The 18,934-nt window shown below is 38.8% G+C and overlaps 1 protein-coding gene across 1 annotated transcript in view; it reads left to right on the top strand.

The window, feature by feature from the left end:
• The first annotated feature begins 6,759 nt into the window (after window positions 1–6,759).
• The window catches only part of DNAJC5B (DnaJ heat shock protein family (Hsp40) member C5 beta), a 36,650-nt gene continuing 24,475 nt past the window's right edge, over window positions 6,760–18,934 (top strand). Inside the window, exon 1 of the mRNA XM_058176886.1 lies at window positions 6,760–6,879. The gene's annotated coding sequence lies outside the window, so the exon portion shown is untranslated. The remainder of the gene's footprint in view (window positions 6,880–18,934) is intronic.

The raw sequence follows: 18,934 nt of genomic DNA, 5'->3' as shown, positions 1-18,934 counted from the left end.
TTGTGCTTCTAGGAGCACGAAGCTGTAAACATCAGCCTGAAGAAGACGAATGAGAGTTTGTTGAAACATCACCAAGACACTTCCAATTTTACGCGGGAGAAAACCCGAATAACCAAAGACCTATATACAAACACCCATGAAAACCTCAGAATACACACACACACACACACACACACACATATACATATATACACACACATACATATATACATACATACATGTGTGTGTTCTAGGTGGTATGACTCATTTATTCACTTACGGGTCTGTGGTTACAATTTTTTTAAGACTGCTTTGATAACCTACAAAACCTGTTTGGTTAAACAAAAAGGATTAGCATTGGGAAAGGTGTTGTAAGCTACATAAAATAATGCTCCAGAGTAATACTACCTACAGGTGTTAAAACTGATAATCTGCATACAGTTTTGCATAGAAAAATGTAAGCCTCATGGGAAGAAACTGCATCACTTCTGGGCTGTTCTTTTGCTCCGAGGAAAGCAAATGCAATTGGATGGGCCCTAAGGAGAATGATGCTACTGTGCACCCACACTGTTGATATAAGATACTAGCTCTCAGCCTTTCTTTGGCCAGTCTTAGTTGATAATATCTCAAACAGTGGTTTCCTTGTACTTCCTTAACAACTCCCAAGTTACATGAACTAACACTGACCTCAAAGACTAAAGTAACATTAGATGTACAGAAAAATACCACTGATGAATTCACAAGATTACGCTAGTAAATAAAATGCTAATAAATAAATACAGCAAGGACTATATCCTTTCCACACCCAAGGTTTTAATTTCCTCATTATGATTTGAACCCTAGAGTTCTTTGCAAGCTGAACTGATGAAGAATGAAGATATTTCTTCCTGGCTATGCAGTGGAAACTCCCATGGAATAAAATCCCTTATTATAGATCCTGGGACTTGCCCAATATCTTGAGTTTTATAACTGTTTCTCTTTTCTGGAATGCTTGAAGCACATCACTTTTTCCCCATACTGAAAAAGCAGTAATGAAGAAACGATAAAGCAGAAAGGGACACAGGCTGGATTGCCAATTTTTGAACTCCCCTTTTAGTCAGCAGAATGATTTATTTTCCCCAGGAAGCAATACTGGGGGACAATCACCATGGTGAAAAACTGCTCTACAGGGCTGAGAGCAATGGTTTTATGGAAGTGGATTACAAAATAATTTGGATGAATCATAATTCTTTCGTGGGAACCAAATCCCAACATAGGGTTGCAAGTCAATTACTATATTGCAATGAATATACAATAATTAGTCATAGTATATTCACTGAAATCAAGTGTGACATTGAAATCAAGTCAGCATCCAGTTTACTGCATACCATTTCTCATATTGAGAATTTGTTTTTCGCTTTAATGCACAATAATATTTGACCATATATGAATGAGAAATTTGTGTTTCAGTAAAAGATAAAAATGAGAATGTTCGAAAATTATGTTAAAAGTATAAACTTCTTTAGCTAGTTTCAGAAAAGACTGTACAATAAGAAACATTGCTGATGCACAGTGAATTATTAAGAAAGCCAAAGAATGCTAAAAAGAAGTCGATATGTGCTACATTGAATACAGAAAGGTCTTTGACTATATCAACTATATCAAGCTGTGAGATATAGCTGTAAGAAAATGGGAATGCCAGAATAATCTGATTGTGAAGCATATCCACAGGTCAGGAAACCACAATTTCAAGAAAATTTTTTAAAAAGAAAAAAAAAAGTCCAGTTGCCTCCTGAAAAAAACATTGGGACAGCCATAATAATAATAATAATAATAATAATAATTTAATTTTTATACCGCCCTTCTCCCGAAGGACTCAGGGCGGTGAACAGGCAGATAAAACAATTCAATACATCTATAAAAACACTATTTAAAAAACTTATTCCAAAAGCCTAAATTTAAAATACAATACAAAATATAAAATAAACCCCAATAAAATCCATGTTTAAAAACCCTATTAAGCCAGTCCTGCTCGGAAGAATAGATATGTTTTAAGCTCGCGGCGAAAGGTCCGGAGGTCAGGAAGTTGTCGAAGTCCTGGGGGAAGCTCATTCCAGAGGGTAGGTGCCCCCACAGAGAAAGCTCTCCCCCTGGGGATCGCCAGCCTACACTGTTTGGCTGACTGCACCTGAGGAGGCCCTCTCTATGGGAGCGTACCGGCCGGTGGGAGGCATGTGGTAACAGAAGGTGTGACCTGGATGACTGAGAATTTTTACAGACTTTTAGCTATACAATTTGGGATGAGCACCCTTTGAATGGTATGGGAGCAAGAAGGATTTCCAGAGAAAACTGCAGACTACAGGAGCCAGGAACACTACTTGGGTGATCCTGAGGACACAAATGAGTGAAGCACTCCAAGTGCTAGTGACCCTAAAAGGATGCAGATTACCAGCTGTCTGCAAGGGATAAAAATCCTTCCATTCCCCACTATTCTGTTAGAGCTGAAGGAACTTCTTGGATGAGAAGCAAAACATCTTCAAAAGGAAAAAAACAAAAACAAAGTCCAGTTGCCTCCTGAAAAAGCATCTTTGGGACACAATTTGGATAGGACATGGTTCAACAGACTGGCTCAGTCTTTTGCAAGTCAGTAAAGGAATAAGAAAAGACTTTATAGTCTCCTCTTATTTTTTCAACCTAATTGCTGAATATATATTGAGAAAATACCATGGATTAGAAGATGATGGTATTTTTTCTAAAATGGAAAAAGCTTAATCAATAATCTTCACAATATTGATGGCAGTAACTGAAAATGAAAATCATCTGCTGTAATAGAAACCAAAGAATACAGTGGGAAAAAATGAGATTAAATATAAAGAAGATCAAACAAACGATACTGGGTACAGCGACTCCCCTTAGAATTGAGAATGGAAATACTGAATTGATGATTGTGCCTTTTAGAATCAACTATCATCAGGATGCACAGTCAATAAATAAAATATACTACTGTATAGACTATGACTTAATAAAGTAGCAATGAAGACCTAAGAAAATATATTCAGATGACAAGATACCTCTATACCTGCAAAGGTCAGAATCAAGCACACATTTTTTGGGGTGACACTTAAGGAAGTGAAAGCTGGAGAGTGAACAAATAGGCTAGAAAGAAGATTGATGCTTTTGAAGCTTGGTGTTGGAGAAGACTTCTAAGAATACCAAGAAGAGCCAAGAAAACTATTACATGAATCGTAGAATAAAAAAGAGTTTTCACTTGAAGAAATTAGCAGATTCCAATTACCATATTTAGTACATATGCAAAGATCTAGGTCTCTGGGATAGGTTGAAGGGAAGAGAAAAGAGGGACTACTAGCAACAAGTTGGTTACACTCAGTCACAGCAGCATCAGAGGATCCAGCTGATGACAGATTACTCTATGCAGAATATACCTACGTAGTTGCTAAGCCTACACACCAACTAGATCAGGAGTCTCCAACCTTGGCAACTTGAAGACTTGTGGACTCCAGCTCCCAGAATTCCACTTCAAGTTGCCAAGGTTGGAGACTCCTGAACTAGATAGCATATAATCATTAGTCAATGAACTTTTTCCTTTTTTAAAAAAAAAGTCACATTAGAGACATATACTTTTACAAACATCTTAAGAAAAATCAAGCTAGTTTAAATGTCTATGGAGATTCTCAGTCATCCAGGTCATAGTTGTCCCAAGGTGCTTTTTCAATAGGCAACTGGGTTTTCTTTGAAGACATTTCACTTCTCATCCAAGAAGCTTCTTCAGGTCAGCTTGGAGAAGCGAAACATTTTTAAAGAAAAAACAGAAAGCCTCTTGAAAAAGCACTTTTGGGTCAAGATATTTTACTTTATTGGAAAAACAATCACATTTTTTTCTTCAATTATGTTTTAATTTTTATTGACTGTCTTTATATCCAGTGACATTAGTGAACTGATTGATACATAATACTTAACTACTAGGCTATAGTAACTAGAGAATATATGTCCCTCCATGAAAGTTGTTAAGACAGAGCAATAATATATCTAGATATACTGTAAGATAAACATTTAGTTCTTTGTTTTTGCCTATATTGCAATAGTGCTTATGTAAACAATGTACTCATAAATCCAGAGCCAGTCCAGTGACCCTGAGCCACCTCAGTTGTTTTAAAAGATCAATCATGCTATGCAAATTTTTGCATTAATGCAGTTATGAGCATATGAAATATTGCTGTGTGTATGACGTAAACCAGGGGGTCTCCAACCTTGGCAACTTGAAGACTTGTGGACTTCAACTCCCAGAATTCCCCAGCCAGCAAAGCTAGAACTCCACAAGTCTTCAAGTTGCCAAGGTTGGAGACCCCTGACGTAAACAATTTCCAAACATAATCTATAAATTAAATTCATGTGTGTTGATGGGTGCTAAATAAATGTAAGGGAGAAAATGTTCCCAGGAGAAAGATAAATAACAGAAAGATTCCAAATTGGTATATCCATTTTATTTTACCTACATCCTGCTTCTGGTGCCAAAAGAAATAACTTAAGAGCCAAAATAGCATAATCACAGGCGTGGAAGGCTTAAAAAGAAAGAGAGTGAAACAGAGCTCCATATTGTTCTTTATGATTTCAGGGCATTATGACACCACAGCTGACAAGGCTTCATTCTTCATTTTTAATTTTTCCTCTTTATTTCCTTTTCCCTCCATGCCCAGTTGTGCACCTGCTAAGCCATATGAAATTTTTATTTTGTAAAACGTGGAGGAGGGAGAGAAATACCATAATCACTTATATAATAGTAATGGTTCGTGGTAGGAATTCTCTGTGCTCAGATACTTGTATTACCCAAGTCTAATGGAGGATTATCTCCACTGTTTGCCATGTATATTTTCAAACATTTGAATGGTAACAACATGAAAAGCCATCATATAAGTGCTAAAAAAACAATTCAATGAATCTAATATACCAATAAGCGAAATCTAAATCAGTATGTCAATTCCCACAGTTCGGTGGCTTGATTTTAAAGCACTTGGAGATTAAAATCATGTCATCTAAATATGTATTTCTTATGGAAGTACTTTTGTTTGATGAACTGTTGCCCTTAGTACAACCTTGGTCAATCACAGTTAATGTGACTAACTCCCTTAGGCAACAGAAAGGGAAGGATGACAGTAAAACAAAAGAGGGGGAGGGAGGAGGATTGTATTTCATTTTCATCTTGTTTTCAAAGTTAAACAGTAGCTTTTTTTGTGGAAATTAAAATATGTAGCAATCTACCTAATTGCTCAATAGGAACAATACAGACAAATGAATTCATTAGGCTCTCTGTGTTAATGTTCTGGGTATTCTACACTGTATTCCTAATCTTTTTGCCCTCTTATTGGAGTTGGCTTTGAGACAAAGGGACAATTCTTTCATTTTACCCAAAATCCAAATAAAAACGTGTGTGTGTGTGTGTGTGTGTGTGTGTGTGTGTGTGTGTACATGTGCCTGTGTATGTATGTACACATGTACACATGTATGTGTTTATGTATGTATTTGAATGCTTAATCTTTGGTCCAATCTTATTGTACACTAGGTTAGCGATACAATTACAGTCTTTGCTTCTGACAACTAAATAGGAAATTCAAAAATACCAAGCAGTCCAAATCATAAACTATATATTAGCTACCTGTATCTTTATGGCTCTGTAACTGCATGATTTATCAGGAATAAAGCATTTTCTTTGGAAATAAGCCAACTCTCAGATTATTTTTATTGGTTAATGAAGTTGCAAGATCAATATTTCATACTAGTAAATTGCCACAATTATAGTTCTTTAGTTTTCTGGTTATTTATTGTTACTTTATAATTATTTGATAGACTTTCCTTTTAAATAGTAGTCAGTTGTTGTTGCTACTATTATTTTGGTGATTGATCAGTCTCTAATCCGAATTCCCTACCCCACCTCCCAATCAGCTCTCTCTTCCTATTGTGACAAGTTTAAATGTGGAAAATGTTTCTTAAATGTTCATACTTTTTTCTGATAGTCATTGCAATATACATATATACATAAATATACAAAATATGGACAAGAAAAATGGCTATATGACTAGTAAATTTAGAGCAGCATGATAGTCAACAGCAGTCTGGATATATAAACAGATCATTATCAAGCAAGCCATCTTAAAATGTTTCCTAAAGGTCGTCAGATTGCATATTTTAAGTATTGCTTCATTTTTAATTTAAGTGAAGTCTTGAAATACCTAGGATCAATTGATGAGGAAACATTACATGGTTAAAGTAGTGAAGTAAGGGTGTGAGAATGTGTGAAGAACTGCTTCCCCCTTCCTTGGACAGAAGTGGATAATCAGTCCTCCCCACCATTCTTAGTAAGTGAATCAGGAAAAGAAGGGAGATCAACCTTCTTTCTTTTGTTATAAGTGGCAGGATATATAGAGGGGAGCAAATAAGTAATTTTTGGTGCCATTTCCCTGATTCCACAAACTAATTACTTTGTAAGTTCTAATACTGAGCCCAGAAGACTGATGGATCTTCCACTGTTTATAAATAACACCAAAATAGATCTTCTCACCCCATATTCTGCTCAGTGGTGGATTAAGGCTCACTGGTACCCTAAGCACTGACAAATCTTGGTGCCCTCTCTTTGTTTTTTACAAATCTTCATTGGGTTTTTTTTTTCTTTCTCAACTTTGTGGTGCCCCCTTCGGGCCTGGTGCCCTAAGCACGTGCTTAGTCTGCTTAATGGCTAATACACCACTGATTCTGCTGCATTATCAAAGCAGAGTAGAGGCGGGAAGTATGCTTAACACTTCTCTAAGTCAGCATGTGTTCTGCTAGTTCCTGCACTGGAAAGCAACTCTTTATTGTTGCCATAAGGAAGACAAAGATGGCATCATGCAAACATGTACTTTGAAAATGGTGAGTGGAGCATTTTTGTGTACTAGTTAGCTAGATGTGTCCTAAGTCAGTTGGACCAAACTACATGTTCATTTAAATAAGGGGATAGATCATTGCATTGGTGGCAAGATGAAGTTCTTCACTCCCAATATTTTTTTTTAGATTTTAATTTTTCCTTCAGTAAACTGCTGCTTTCCTGGCAGAAGAATTAGGTGGTACTGTATTTGATATGCCTTGGATATCCACTATATATTATTTAATGGTTTTCCATTTCTTGCAAATCACTGTGACTTACATAATACAAGCTGAATTCCAGATTATAACATTTTAAAAACAATTATTTACAAATAAATAAGTAACAAATAGTCAAAGACAAATATAATATCACAGCAAAAGTAAAAACAAAGTGAGTTCAACCTAACTCATGGTGATTAAAGAGATGTTTCCATATACGGGTAGTTTTCTTTGCAACAATACAGCAGCAATTACTCATCTCCTTTTTCCAAAATATTACTTGACTTTCCAGTCTAGTTTACAGTTCTGATATTTTCTGATTATCCTGTACCTAAGCAGGTCCAATGCTGCCCAACTTTTTCAAGACCAGCAAAAGACAGCATTTACCTGGGCTTCAAAACGAGCTGGAGTTATAAAAGAATAAATGCATGTTTATGAATATATACGTCAAAGTCTGAAGTCTGGTACAGAAAGGGGGATATGACTCACAGCAGAGCTCAGTTCCTGGAAATAATTTCTAATTTACTAGTTTGTAAGCATGATTAACTATCATATTCACTGTCTGGAAGACATCAAATATTGAGTTAATGGTTGTGTATCAAATAATGCAAAACTTTAAAATGAATAGTGAAGGAATCTGAAGAGCTGTTGATGTTTACTCAAGATCAAAGTAATTTAGTTTTGTTAATTTGGAATATCATCGCTGAAATTTAAGGAAGGAAACATCCTCAGCGCACTCAGTGGAAAATGTTGCTAATAAAGACCAGTGTGATTAATGTCAATGCAATATAAAATGATTCATTTGCATTTTTATTTTATTTTGTATCCTAAATATCTTAAGAAATACAATGAATTTAACATTGATAGGATTTATTTGCTCTTTTTTCAAGTGAAAAACTTTTCAAGTTTTTTCTTATTAAAGATTATAATTATAATAATAAAAACTAATACAAAGTAAAAGAAGGTGTAAGAGGAAAAAATAGAAAAGACATGAATCGTACAAATTTTGCCATTTTTCCTGCAGAAGTTCAGTTGGCTTACTTTCCAAATAAGCATGCGTAAGAATACACTGTAAAATATTTACAATGGGAAACAACAGTATCATAGACATTTCTCAGAAAAATCCAATTAATATTGTTTTCAGAAGTCACTTATGGTTTAAACTACAGTTTGTTTTCTATGAGTGAAAAGCCCTTCATCTATAAAAGGCTTATAAAATAAAATGCAGCATTTCTCGAGAATTTTTTTTCCCTACTTCTATTTCCCCTATCCCTCCAATTGACCATGTTCCCCAAAATTTGGCCCAGAGTATCAAAATCCATAAGTTTTTCAGTTTCATCCCTGGATTCCAGACCAAAATAAAACATATTTGTACATAAAAAAAGCATACAGGATTTAGTCTATACAAGAATATTGTAATGTTCTTGAACTTCACTGGTGAGATGTCTCTTCAGGTTTCTTTCGGCCTCATTAACTTACCCGTCTGTTAAGAAGTGCAAAAGATGTGCAGGAGCTGGAATGTTTATTTTCATTATTTATTTCTAAGAAGTACTGTCCTTTCTTTTTTCCAGGTAGCATTTACAAAAGAACTCTATGCCCTATAAATCTCAGCAACATTAGAAAATGCTTCAGATATGCCTACAAATATTTTCTCTTTCAATTTTCTAGAGAATGAAATAGGAAATGAAATGAAATATAATAAATTACTTGAACAGGTCAAAAAATTATATTTCAATTAAAAAGAAAAGTCCCATAAACTCAGTTCATAATTGGAATGCCTCACTATTCCTTAGAACATTTAAGGTTATAAAATTATAAGATATCTCCACGCAAAAATCTGGCTTAAAATGCTTCTCTGGTCTAACAAATTGCTAGAAAAGTATGGACTTGCTACAGGGCAGTCTATAAAACAAAATTGACAATGCCGTGATAGAAAATGAAATAGAACAAATTAAAAAATATTCTAAGATACGTAGAATATTTTATTCAAAAAGTTCTGGAACATCAGAATGGAAAGGCAAATTGATGTGTCTGGGCTGGAAGAAAATGAGAAAGATAATAACATGATAATTCTGATGGCGAATAAAATTTATGAGATTTATCCTACCTTTAATTTTCTAGCTATCCTGGTGGAAGAGCTTGTCAAAAATTACTGCAACACTTCACTGAAAGGCTTCGGGAAATTGGAATTTCATACTAAGAATTCTGCTGTAAATTACTAATTTTACAGTAATCTGCTGTAAATTACTAAAGTTTACTAATCAGAAACAAGTAAATGAAGTTTCTCCAGACTTTTCTTATTCCTGTTGGATAGTTATTTTCATATACAGTTGCAGAAGTTACAGAAAGGAAACACAGAAAACACACAAAAATTAAGCAATAATTCTTCAAAATTTTCTTAGCAAATAAATATTTCTGTTCCTCTGATGGAAGACTATATAAAATATGTCTTTAAACATAAAAGCAGTGGTGGGATTCAGCCAGTTCGCACCACTTCGGGAGAACCGGTTGTTAACTTTCTGAGCAGTATGACAAACTGGTTGTTAGAAGAAATCATTAGGGCAGAGAACCGGTTGTTAAATTACTTGAATCCCACCACTGCACAAAAGTACTATGAAACTATACTGTATTTGAAACATCTAATGTAGAGCAGTAGTAAAAAAATGTGACTTCTCAGTAGAACCATATCTTAGAAAACTAAAGAGCAGAATATTTTATTAAAAGGCTTCCATTTTGAGGCAATGAATGTGTTTGTTTTATTTTCCCAATAACTAACTTTTAAAGGACATTTTCCCCACAATTTTTAAAAATTTAGGAAGTTGTTTTAAATCTGGGAAGACACCTAGATAAAGGAGGAACAAATCATATATAAGTGTTCATATAACTTTGGGGGATTCTAAACAGGGGTGAAATGCTACCGGATCGGACCAAATCGAATGAGTAGGTAGCGGAGATTGGTTCTGGTTTGCCGATCCGGTAGCAATCGCCTGCTGGCCACGCCCCTGAACCAGTCCACGGCCCGCAGTCCAGCCTTCACAAGCTGGACACCGGAACACCGGGAAGGCAGCTTGCCACCTGCTCGCCCTTAGGTCAGGGGCCAGGGCCCATTCCCCGAGGACCTGGAGCCGCCACCTGCCCCAACCGGGTCGGGGAATGCACCATTCCCCAACACCAGCCTTGTCCCGGAGCCGCCACCCGCTCTTCTTTCGCCACGCAGCGTATACTTATTTTCTTCCAGCGGCTGGCTGCCAGGAAAGGCAAGTGTCCAAAAGTTAGAGTCCCTCTCCTTGAATATGCCGCCGCCATTGCTGCTTGTTCCATGCACCGGCTGTGCAAGCACACACCATTTATTTCATTTATTTATTAGCGGCAGGTTGGGTGTGCGCTTGTGCAGCCGGCGCATAGAACAAGGCAGCATATTCAAGGAGAGCAACTGGGATAACTTTTGGACATTTGCCTTTCCTGGCAGTCAACCCCTGGAGGAAAGTAAGTATATGCTGCGTGGTGAAGGAAGAGCGGGCGGCGGCTCCGGGACAAGGCTGGTGTCGGGGAATGGTGCATTTCCCGACCCAGTTGAGGAGGTGGCGAGCAGGGGGTGACTCCGGGGCCTCAGAGAATGGGGCCCCTGACCAAAGGCAAAGGGCGAGCAGGTGGCGAGTGGGTGGTGAATGGGCGGCAGCTCCAGAGAAAGGCCGGAGTTGGGGAATGGTGCATTCCCTGACCCCGTTGAGGCAGGTGGCAGCTCCGGGCCCTAGGGGATGGTGCATCCCTGGGCCCCGGCCCCCGACCCAAGGTGAAGGGAGAACAGGTGGCAAGTGGGTGGCAAGCGGGCAGAGAGGCTGCAGCTGCAGGCATCTTGCAAAAAGGGAAAAGGCAGAATAGAAATTTTTTTTTTCCCTACTGGGTTCTGTGGGCATGACTTGGTGGGGTGGGGGTTGTGGGCATGGCTGTGAGTGACATTGAGTTGGCCACGCCCACTCAGTCATAGGACACACCCACCCACCAAGCCACACCCACAGAATAGGTAGCAAAAAAATTTAATTTCATCCCTGATTCTAAATCTTAGAGGAAAGTATTATTTGTATTCAATCCAATGTCCTGTCTCTTCTGCAATAAATCAAAAATAATATAGATGGAGGAATAATTTCCGTTTCAGAAAGTGCCCCCAAATACTTTCACTTTCAGTGATGGTATCATATAACCCACTAGAGCAGGGGTCTGCAAACTTGGCTCTTTTAAGACTTGTGGATTTCAACTCCCAGAGTTCCTCAGCCAGCAAAGCTGCAGACCCCTGCACTAGAGGAATGCTTGTCAGAGATTGAGGATAAACCTCTGGATGTGGTACAGGCTATATTCATCCAGGCCCGAAAATCAGGAAGCACATATCAACCCACAGACCACCATAAGCCAGAGAATCCATCAAGCATCAGGAGGACCAAAGTCCAACCAAGCCATAAGAAATAAGTACATGTTTTTGTGATAAGTACAGAAATTGTTTAAAGAACAGACTTCTTTGGAAGTAAGAACTTTCTTAGGAAATAATCCTGCTTGGAATAACTTTTTTCTGAGGGATTTATGGTTGATGGAACATGATGGAGACCTGAGAATGTTGGCTTTATTTGTGATGAAATATTTACAGGCCATTATTAATCTGCTCAGACATCATTAAGTTGTATTTTTATACATCATTTTTTATCTGTAGTTAATTGGCATATTCTCACTGTAACTTGTTTCAGTTCACTTACAGGTCAGTTACATTTAGATGATATCTTTGTAATCATTACAAGTTTTAGATAGATTGGAAGCTATCTTGAAGGCTCCTTCTGTGAAAAGGCAGGGTGATAGAGAAAGCAAACAAAAATGTCTTAATTATATGCATTGTGTTATCTGTTATGAGTTGGACTGTCTTTCTCATTTCTTAATGAATATGATCATAAGATCATCAGACATGCACACATATACTCAACTTGATACTTGAATTCTCCACCTGTATCTCCTGATGTCTGTTGCTTTGTTTATATTAATTAGAATGCTCACACAACGGCCTTATTATAACTCTGCATTTAATAGTCTAATTCTCATGTACTAGATTGATGCTATCTTCTTGTGGTTGATTCATACTGCATATTACTTTAAAAATAATTTAATTTTAGGATCAATCTAAAATAATTTGCTACAATTTGACACCAGAGGGCACTGCCAGCTTACAGAATGTAGAATTTTTCTGCCTAACAATTGGCAGAACACCTTTATTTTTCTTGAAACATCATTCAAAATACCTAACCAGAGATTCCCAGAAACAATATTTACAAAATTTTACTTGTATTAAAAACTGTTAGAAGATTATTTAATTCAACTACTGGTAATACTATGTAAATACTATGAAATTTTTGAGAAAAATCCAGAAGGCTATAGTGACAATCTGCTACCCTTGATACTATAATATTAAATGAATAAATCAGTGGATTAACAAATAGTAATCAGAAGGAAACAAACAATTAACAAAACTAAGTTGGGTAAAAATGATAAGATAGAGATAGCATTTGATTTCTTACTTGTATATGTCTGACTTTTCAGTTATAAAACTAGAATGCAAAGTTGATTTAACTCCTTAGATGAGAACATGCTATTTTATAAGCTTCCTTTACAATTTTACCTTCAGGTTTTACCTTACCTGAACATTTTACAGATTATTTTATCCCCCATGTAGGAACAGTCCTTCAGGGGGAAAAAAATAACACTAAAGGAGCTGTGTTCTTTTTCATGTTCACTGTCATCAGAAATGTAATAGAGCTATTTAACAAACAGGGTTAATAATAACATTCCATGCACACACTGTTCCTTATACAGGACAGCTGACTTGTGTGGGCCTGTCCAAACTGCAACAACAAACACATTTTGGCTGTCTGGCTCCATAGATCAAAACCATTTTGGTTTTTTATTTGCATTTAGGCTGCAATATGATGTCCCAGCCAAAATTGGGTGAGAAGGTTTTTAAAAAATCAAAACTGAGGGATTTCCTTGGTAACTAGATGTGCAGACATTGGTAATGGAAGTGGTGGCTGTAGACAGGCAAGGAAAGGAGAATACTAGGAAGATTAGGGGACAGGTGGGCCAGTAGGATATGCCACACCAAGACATGGGTGGTGATGGCTCAAAGAAGGTGCTGGAGGAAAGTGGGAGCCAGTAGGCCAGCATATAGGCTATGTGAAAGAGAAGGGTGAGAGATGGCAGTGTATTCCAAGTCTGTCCAGATGTAATGGTATGTGGGAATGACTTTGGGAGGCAGGAGGAAGAGCTGCAGCCTAGATAATCATCATGCAAATGATATTTTAGTCCTCAGAAGGAAACATCTCAGAAGAGATCCTCTAGTTTTCTATAAAGAAAAAGAAAGGGAGAAATGCCTTCACACTTGCAAGATTCTGTTATTGTAAACTTACAATAAAAATACTGTTAGTTTTTCATGGTTTGTGCTTCTTGTGTGGACTGGCTTGAAGGATTGACACCCACTTGCTCTATAAAAACCACTCTAGAACCTCTGCAGATTTGATTTTGGCTAAACTCCAGAACCAAAACATTCCATGTTTTGCTTCTGTCAAATTTCAGCCAATCAAAATGGTTCACCAGAATTTCAGAAAACTGATTTATTTATTTATTCATACTTTTATACCGCCCTATCTCCCTAGGGACTCAGGGCGGTGTACAGCCATATAAAAAACACATAGATATACAAAGTAAAACATTAATCTAAAAAACTTATTAAATAGGCCAAATATTTAAAATAGACATATAAATAATAAAACCCGGTTAAAATTTAGTTTTAAAATTTTAAAAATATTAATAAAACCCCAAATAAAAATTTGACACTATTATGCCAGTCCCGCTTGAATAAATAGGTGTGTTTTGAGCTCACGACGGAAGGTCCAAAGATCAGGCACTTGACGTAAGCCAGGGGGAAGTTCGTTCCAGAGCGTCGGTGCCCCCACAGAGAAGACCCTGCTCCTGGGGGCCGCCAGCCGACACTGTTTGGCGGACGGCACCCTGAGGAGACCCTCTCTGTGAGAGCGTACGGGTCGGTGGGAGGCATAAGGTAACAGCAGGTGGTCTCGTAAGTACCCGGGTCCTAAACCATGGAGCGCTTTAAAGGTGGTAACCAGAATCTTGAAGCGCACCCGGAAAACCACAGGAAGCCAGTGCAGGCTACGGAGTAGTGGTGTTACGTGGGAGCCACGAGCGGCTCCCGTTACCACTCGCGCAGCCGCATTCTGGACTAACTGTAGCCTCCGGGTGTACCTCAAGGGCAGCCCCATGTAGAGAGCATTGCTGTAATCCAACCTAGATGTAACCAGAGCGTGAGTGACCATGCATAAGGCATCCCGGTCAAGGAAGGGACGCAACTGGCGGACCAAGCGAACTTGGTAAAAGGCCCTCCTGGAGACAGCCGCCAGATGTTCATCAAAGGACAGCCGTCCATCCAGGAGGACGCCCAAGTTGCGGACCACCTCCTTTGGGGCCACTAACTCGCCCCCAACAGTCAGCCACGGATGCAGCTGACTGTACCGGGGTGCCGGCATCCACAGCCACTCCGTCTTGGAGGGATTGAGCTTGAGTCTGTTTCTCCCCATCCAGACCCGTACAGCTTCCAGACACCGGGACAGCACTTCGACCACTTTGTTGGGATGGTCCGGGGTGGAAAGGTACAGCTGAGTATCATCAGCGTACAGATGATAACTCACCCCGAAACCACTGATGATGGTTTCTTTCGTGCTCAAAACAAAACACATTTGCTATTTTATGTACATTCCTAGCAAATAATGAACAATAAGTTTGTTTTCTTAGATTTATCAAATAATATTTTATAACTGGATTATTGGCCTTCCAGACCGTTGCTTCAAAATGCCCATGGCCTGTATAAGTTGCTAGTTCTGTCATTTCTCTCTAAATGCTTTAATTGAAATTGTATAAACAAATGAAGTGGGCAAAGTGAAAATCTGAAAGGATTCAAAATGATATTGACAGGTGCAATAGGGTTGCTGGGTTTGGTTATGTTGCTTTATAACCCTTGAATTGAATTAAATTAATTAAAGTAATGCTCCATAACTGATTAAGCAGCTAGCAACTCTCATTCCTTCACTCTGTATCTTGGCTTTGAAAGGGCTGTTCCTCACCTTCCCCTGACCACATCTCCTAACACAAAACTTATCTCAATAGCCACTTTTTTATTGCCTGTCCTCATAATGTTGCTTTTAAACCATCTCCAGTTAAAAGTCATTCTTTCCTTTGTACCCTATCCACTTTTTGCCATGAATATAATCTGGCAGGCTACATTGCCTATTTTTTCAGACACACTAGGTCACTACAAGCCTGTCCCCTCACGTCTGGTCATGGGCCTTGACCTTTCCTGGCTTGAGCGATCAGAATCCTGACTTTTGCAGAGGTAATGCCTGTGTGAAGCCTGCCCACCTCTTTCCGTTGTACATTTTAAACATGGGTGAAAGCGTTATTCTTTTCAGGTTTAGTCCAGGGGTGAAATAAAAAAAAATCCCCTACCGGTTCTGTGGGCAGGGCTTGTTGGGGGGAGGTCATGTGACCGGGTGGGCACGGCCAACTCGATATCACTCACATCAAGGGGCTCCTCACTGGCCCCTCCCCTCCCAGCCACTCTTTGTCGCGAATGGCAGGAAAATGGGGAGGGGAATATTCCTGCCTGCCATCCTTCCCTCAGTCTGTGCTGAGATTGAGGAATGAATGACAGGCAGGAAAATCCCCTTCCCCATTTTCCTGCCTTTCACAAAAAACAGCTCCATTCCAGCTTCTCCCCCGTCCGTCCCGCTCCCCTCTGGGGACTACCTTAAAGGGGCAGGCTGCAGCAGCTCTGTTGTGAATGAAGGGAAAAAAGTTAGCATTTTCTCTGCTGCATTTACCATTGAATTCTGTGGAATATCGAGCAGCTGGAAGAGGTGAGCGGCAACTGGCTGGGTGTAGGTGGGGCCAAGGAGGGGTAATTATTACCAGTTCGGTGAACTGATGCCCATAATCCCAAGCGGTTCACCTGAACCGGTCCAAACCGGTAGGTTTTCACCCCTGGTTTAGTCCTGTGTAAGGAAAGAAATTGAGTTAAACTGGGAAAGAGAACTGAGGTTCATATTACTAATTTTGTCGCTACTGGAAATATTCCATATTTTCACTGACTAAAGGCTTTATAGGGACATTTTTACAGTTTTTATGCTTCCTTTATTTCTGAGAACTCGAGCCTGAACACAGCTGTAACCCTGATTAGTCAATACTCTGAGTATTAATATCATGCAGATGTGGCTCCTGTTGCTGTTTATACAAGGGCACCATGGTTGCAGGGCAGCATCCTTTTATAATCCTTTTGTAATCACACACCAATTTTGGTGGAACAAGTGCTACTGTGATCACTATTGTTGTTATGCACGGGTAAGTCATAGCTGCATGTTCTCTATTGTTGTCCACCAATTAGTCCTGGATGCTGCCAGTCACAAGAGCCTTGACTACTCATTACCAGCACTTCCATTCCCTGTCAGCCCTTACTGAACATAAAGCTCACTCAGTTGTTTCCTCCTGGTTCATTCAGTCCCCTCCACACCTTTAATCTCTCAGCCAAGTTAGTTTTGAACATCCGAGTGCAGAAGTGCGTTGGATCCATGCTTAGAAATAACCTTAAAAGGTCAAGATACAAACAGTCGCACCAAGAACGAATCAAGGAGTATATTCCTTCATTCTCCCCCTGCCTCCTCCTTGTCCCACGTTCCATTTTTGAATACTGGTTTTAGTGGCATTTTAGCGGAACACTGATCCGGGATCAAAAATAGCCCAATTAGCCAGCTGGTACATAAGGCTTCAAGAAGCATCAGGACAACTCCCTCTTGCTTCCTGCATCTTAGTACCTGCCCCCTGTTAGACCATTTAACAGGAAGCTAAATCCACCATTTGGGGCATGAGTCTCATTTCAGCCCATCTTGCCCCATCCCATATTAGGAAGAAGGAAATGGCTGCTCTTTCTACTGATAGATAATATGTGTGAAAGGGGAAACCAAGCTTTTAAAAAGCACCATTTTGTTTCCTTAACTTGGCAGACTAAATAAAGATAGTGTCATTCTTTGGCTTTATTTTGACAAACGAACCAGGGATTGGGTAATGGTGGGAACACAATTTAGGTCAATGTAATGTTCTGCTGGCTGAAAGACTAGTGGGTAACACTAATTCAGCCATCTAGAAGCTGAGTTATAGCCATTTATTGATGGCTTTCAAATAATGTTAGTTACAGTTCCATATGTAAAATAATGCATATACAAACGTGATAACACAATATTGGAACTGGGAGAGATGAGCCCCTGCCTTTCATTTGCTGGAAAGGAGCCCAAATGCAGGTATCAACAGTTTGGAAGACAGTTAAGGCTTGCTACTGCAGCGAATCAAAAACTGTGAACAAATTAACAATTTATTCTCACTAATCTTGCTCACCATTCTATGTGCATTCTCAGTTGGCTCAAAAAGATAAGCACCGGTTGCCGGCAGTTCTCTGCAAGCTCTACAGACTGTAAATATGTCAAAATATGTGTCCTTGGCAATGATCAAATTGCTGAGATTAGTTTTGGATTTTTAAAAAAAAAAATCTAGGAGACAAAAAGAGTACCCTTAAGAAGTCCATATAATCTTGCTTCACACCTATAATTTACTAAACTATAGTTTATTCAATTAATTACAATGGTCTAAGTTCACATAACATGAACAATCTAAACCATGCTTTTGGTTGATGAATTCATGCAACATGCCAAGCAAAATTCATGCAACACACTGAACAAGCTTCACGCTTATGCTTATGTATGCTGTTATGACAAATAAAATAAAATAAAAAAATAAAAAAAACCAAACATGTCATATTATATGTCAGCACAGTCAAACATGTCATATTACATGTCAGCACAGTATATTAATCTAATGTGATTGTTCTAAGATTCAGTGGTGATCCTTAAGTGGTATTCTGTTTCAAGCACTTGGACCAGAATAAATGTTAATATCTCATATTCCTAAAGAATCCTGCAGTCATTTTGATAATGTGTAACAGAAGTTTAATAACAATTACCAATTAAGAATTGTTACCCTACATTTGGATGCAGAAACATCTTATTCATAGTACTGAAGGGGCAGGGGGAATGTCTTTAGATATGTCACCTCAAGATCTGAACACCACCCAGAAACTGTGATTGTTAAGCAGTCTGGAAATGAAATGAATAAATATTGCACAGATTCAGTGTTCTACAGCTAACCTTGTTTGAGCATCCTTACTGAAATTAAAGCCCAGTTAGAGACAATATCCCATTCATGAGATGTGAAAACATGTCAACAGCATTCTGCTATCTCCTAAATCTTCCAGGCAGAAAAATCTTCTTCCCTATTTGTTTGTTTGTTTTAAACTTTTATTCTTTAAGAAAACTTTATTTTATTTATTTTGTTTTGTCATAACAACATACATAAGCAATACAGGCACCAATACCTGGATGAAACTGTCTATCTAGACCCGTTCCAGTCCGGCTTTTGGCCCGGATACAGTACGGAGACGGCTTTGGTCGTGTTGGTTGATGATTTCTGGAGGGCCAGGGACAGGGGTTATTCCTCTGCCCTGGTCCTATTAGACCTCTCAGCGGCTTTCGATACCATCAACCATGGTATCCTGCTGCACCGGCTGGGGAGTTTGGGAGTGGGAGGCACCGTTTATCGGTGGTTCTCCTCCTATCTCTCTGACTGGTCACAGACGGTGTTGGCAGGGGGGCAGAGATCGACCCCGAGGCGCCTCACGTGTGGGGTGCCACAGGGG

Source organism: Ahaetulla prasina, chromosome 3 (genome assembly GCF_028640845.1).
Source record: "Ahaetulla prasina isolate Xishuangbanna chromosome 3, ASM2864084v1, whole genome shotgun sequence".
NCBI lineage: Eukaryota > Metazoa > Chordata > Lepidosauria > Squamata > Colubridae > Ahaetulla > Ahaetulla prasina.
This window is presented reverse-complemented; position numbering and strand designations above follow the sequence as displayed.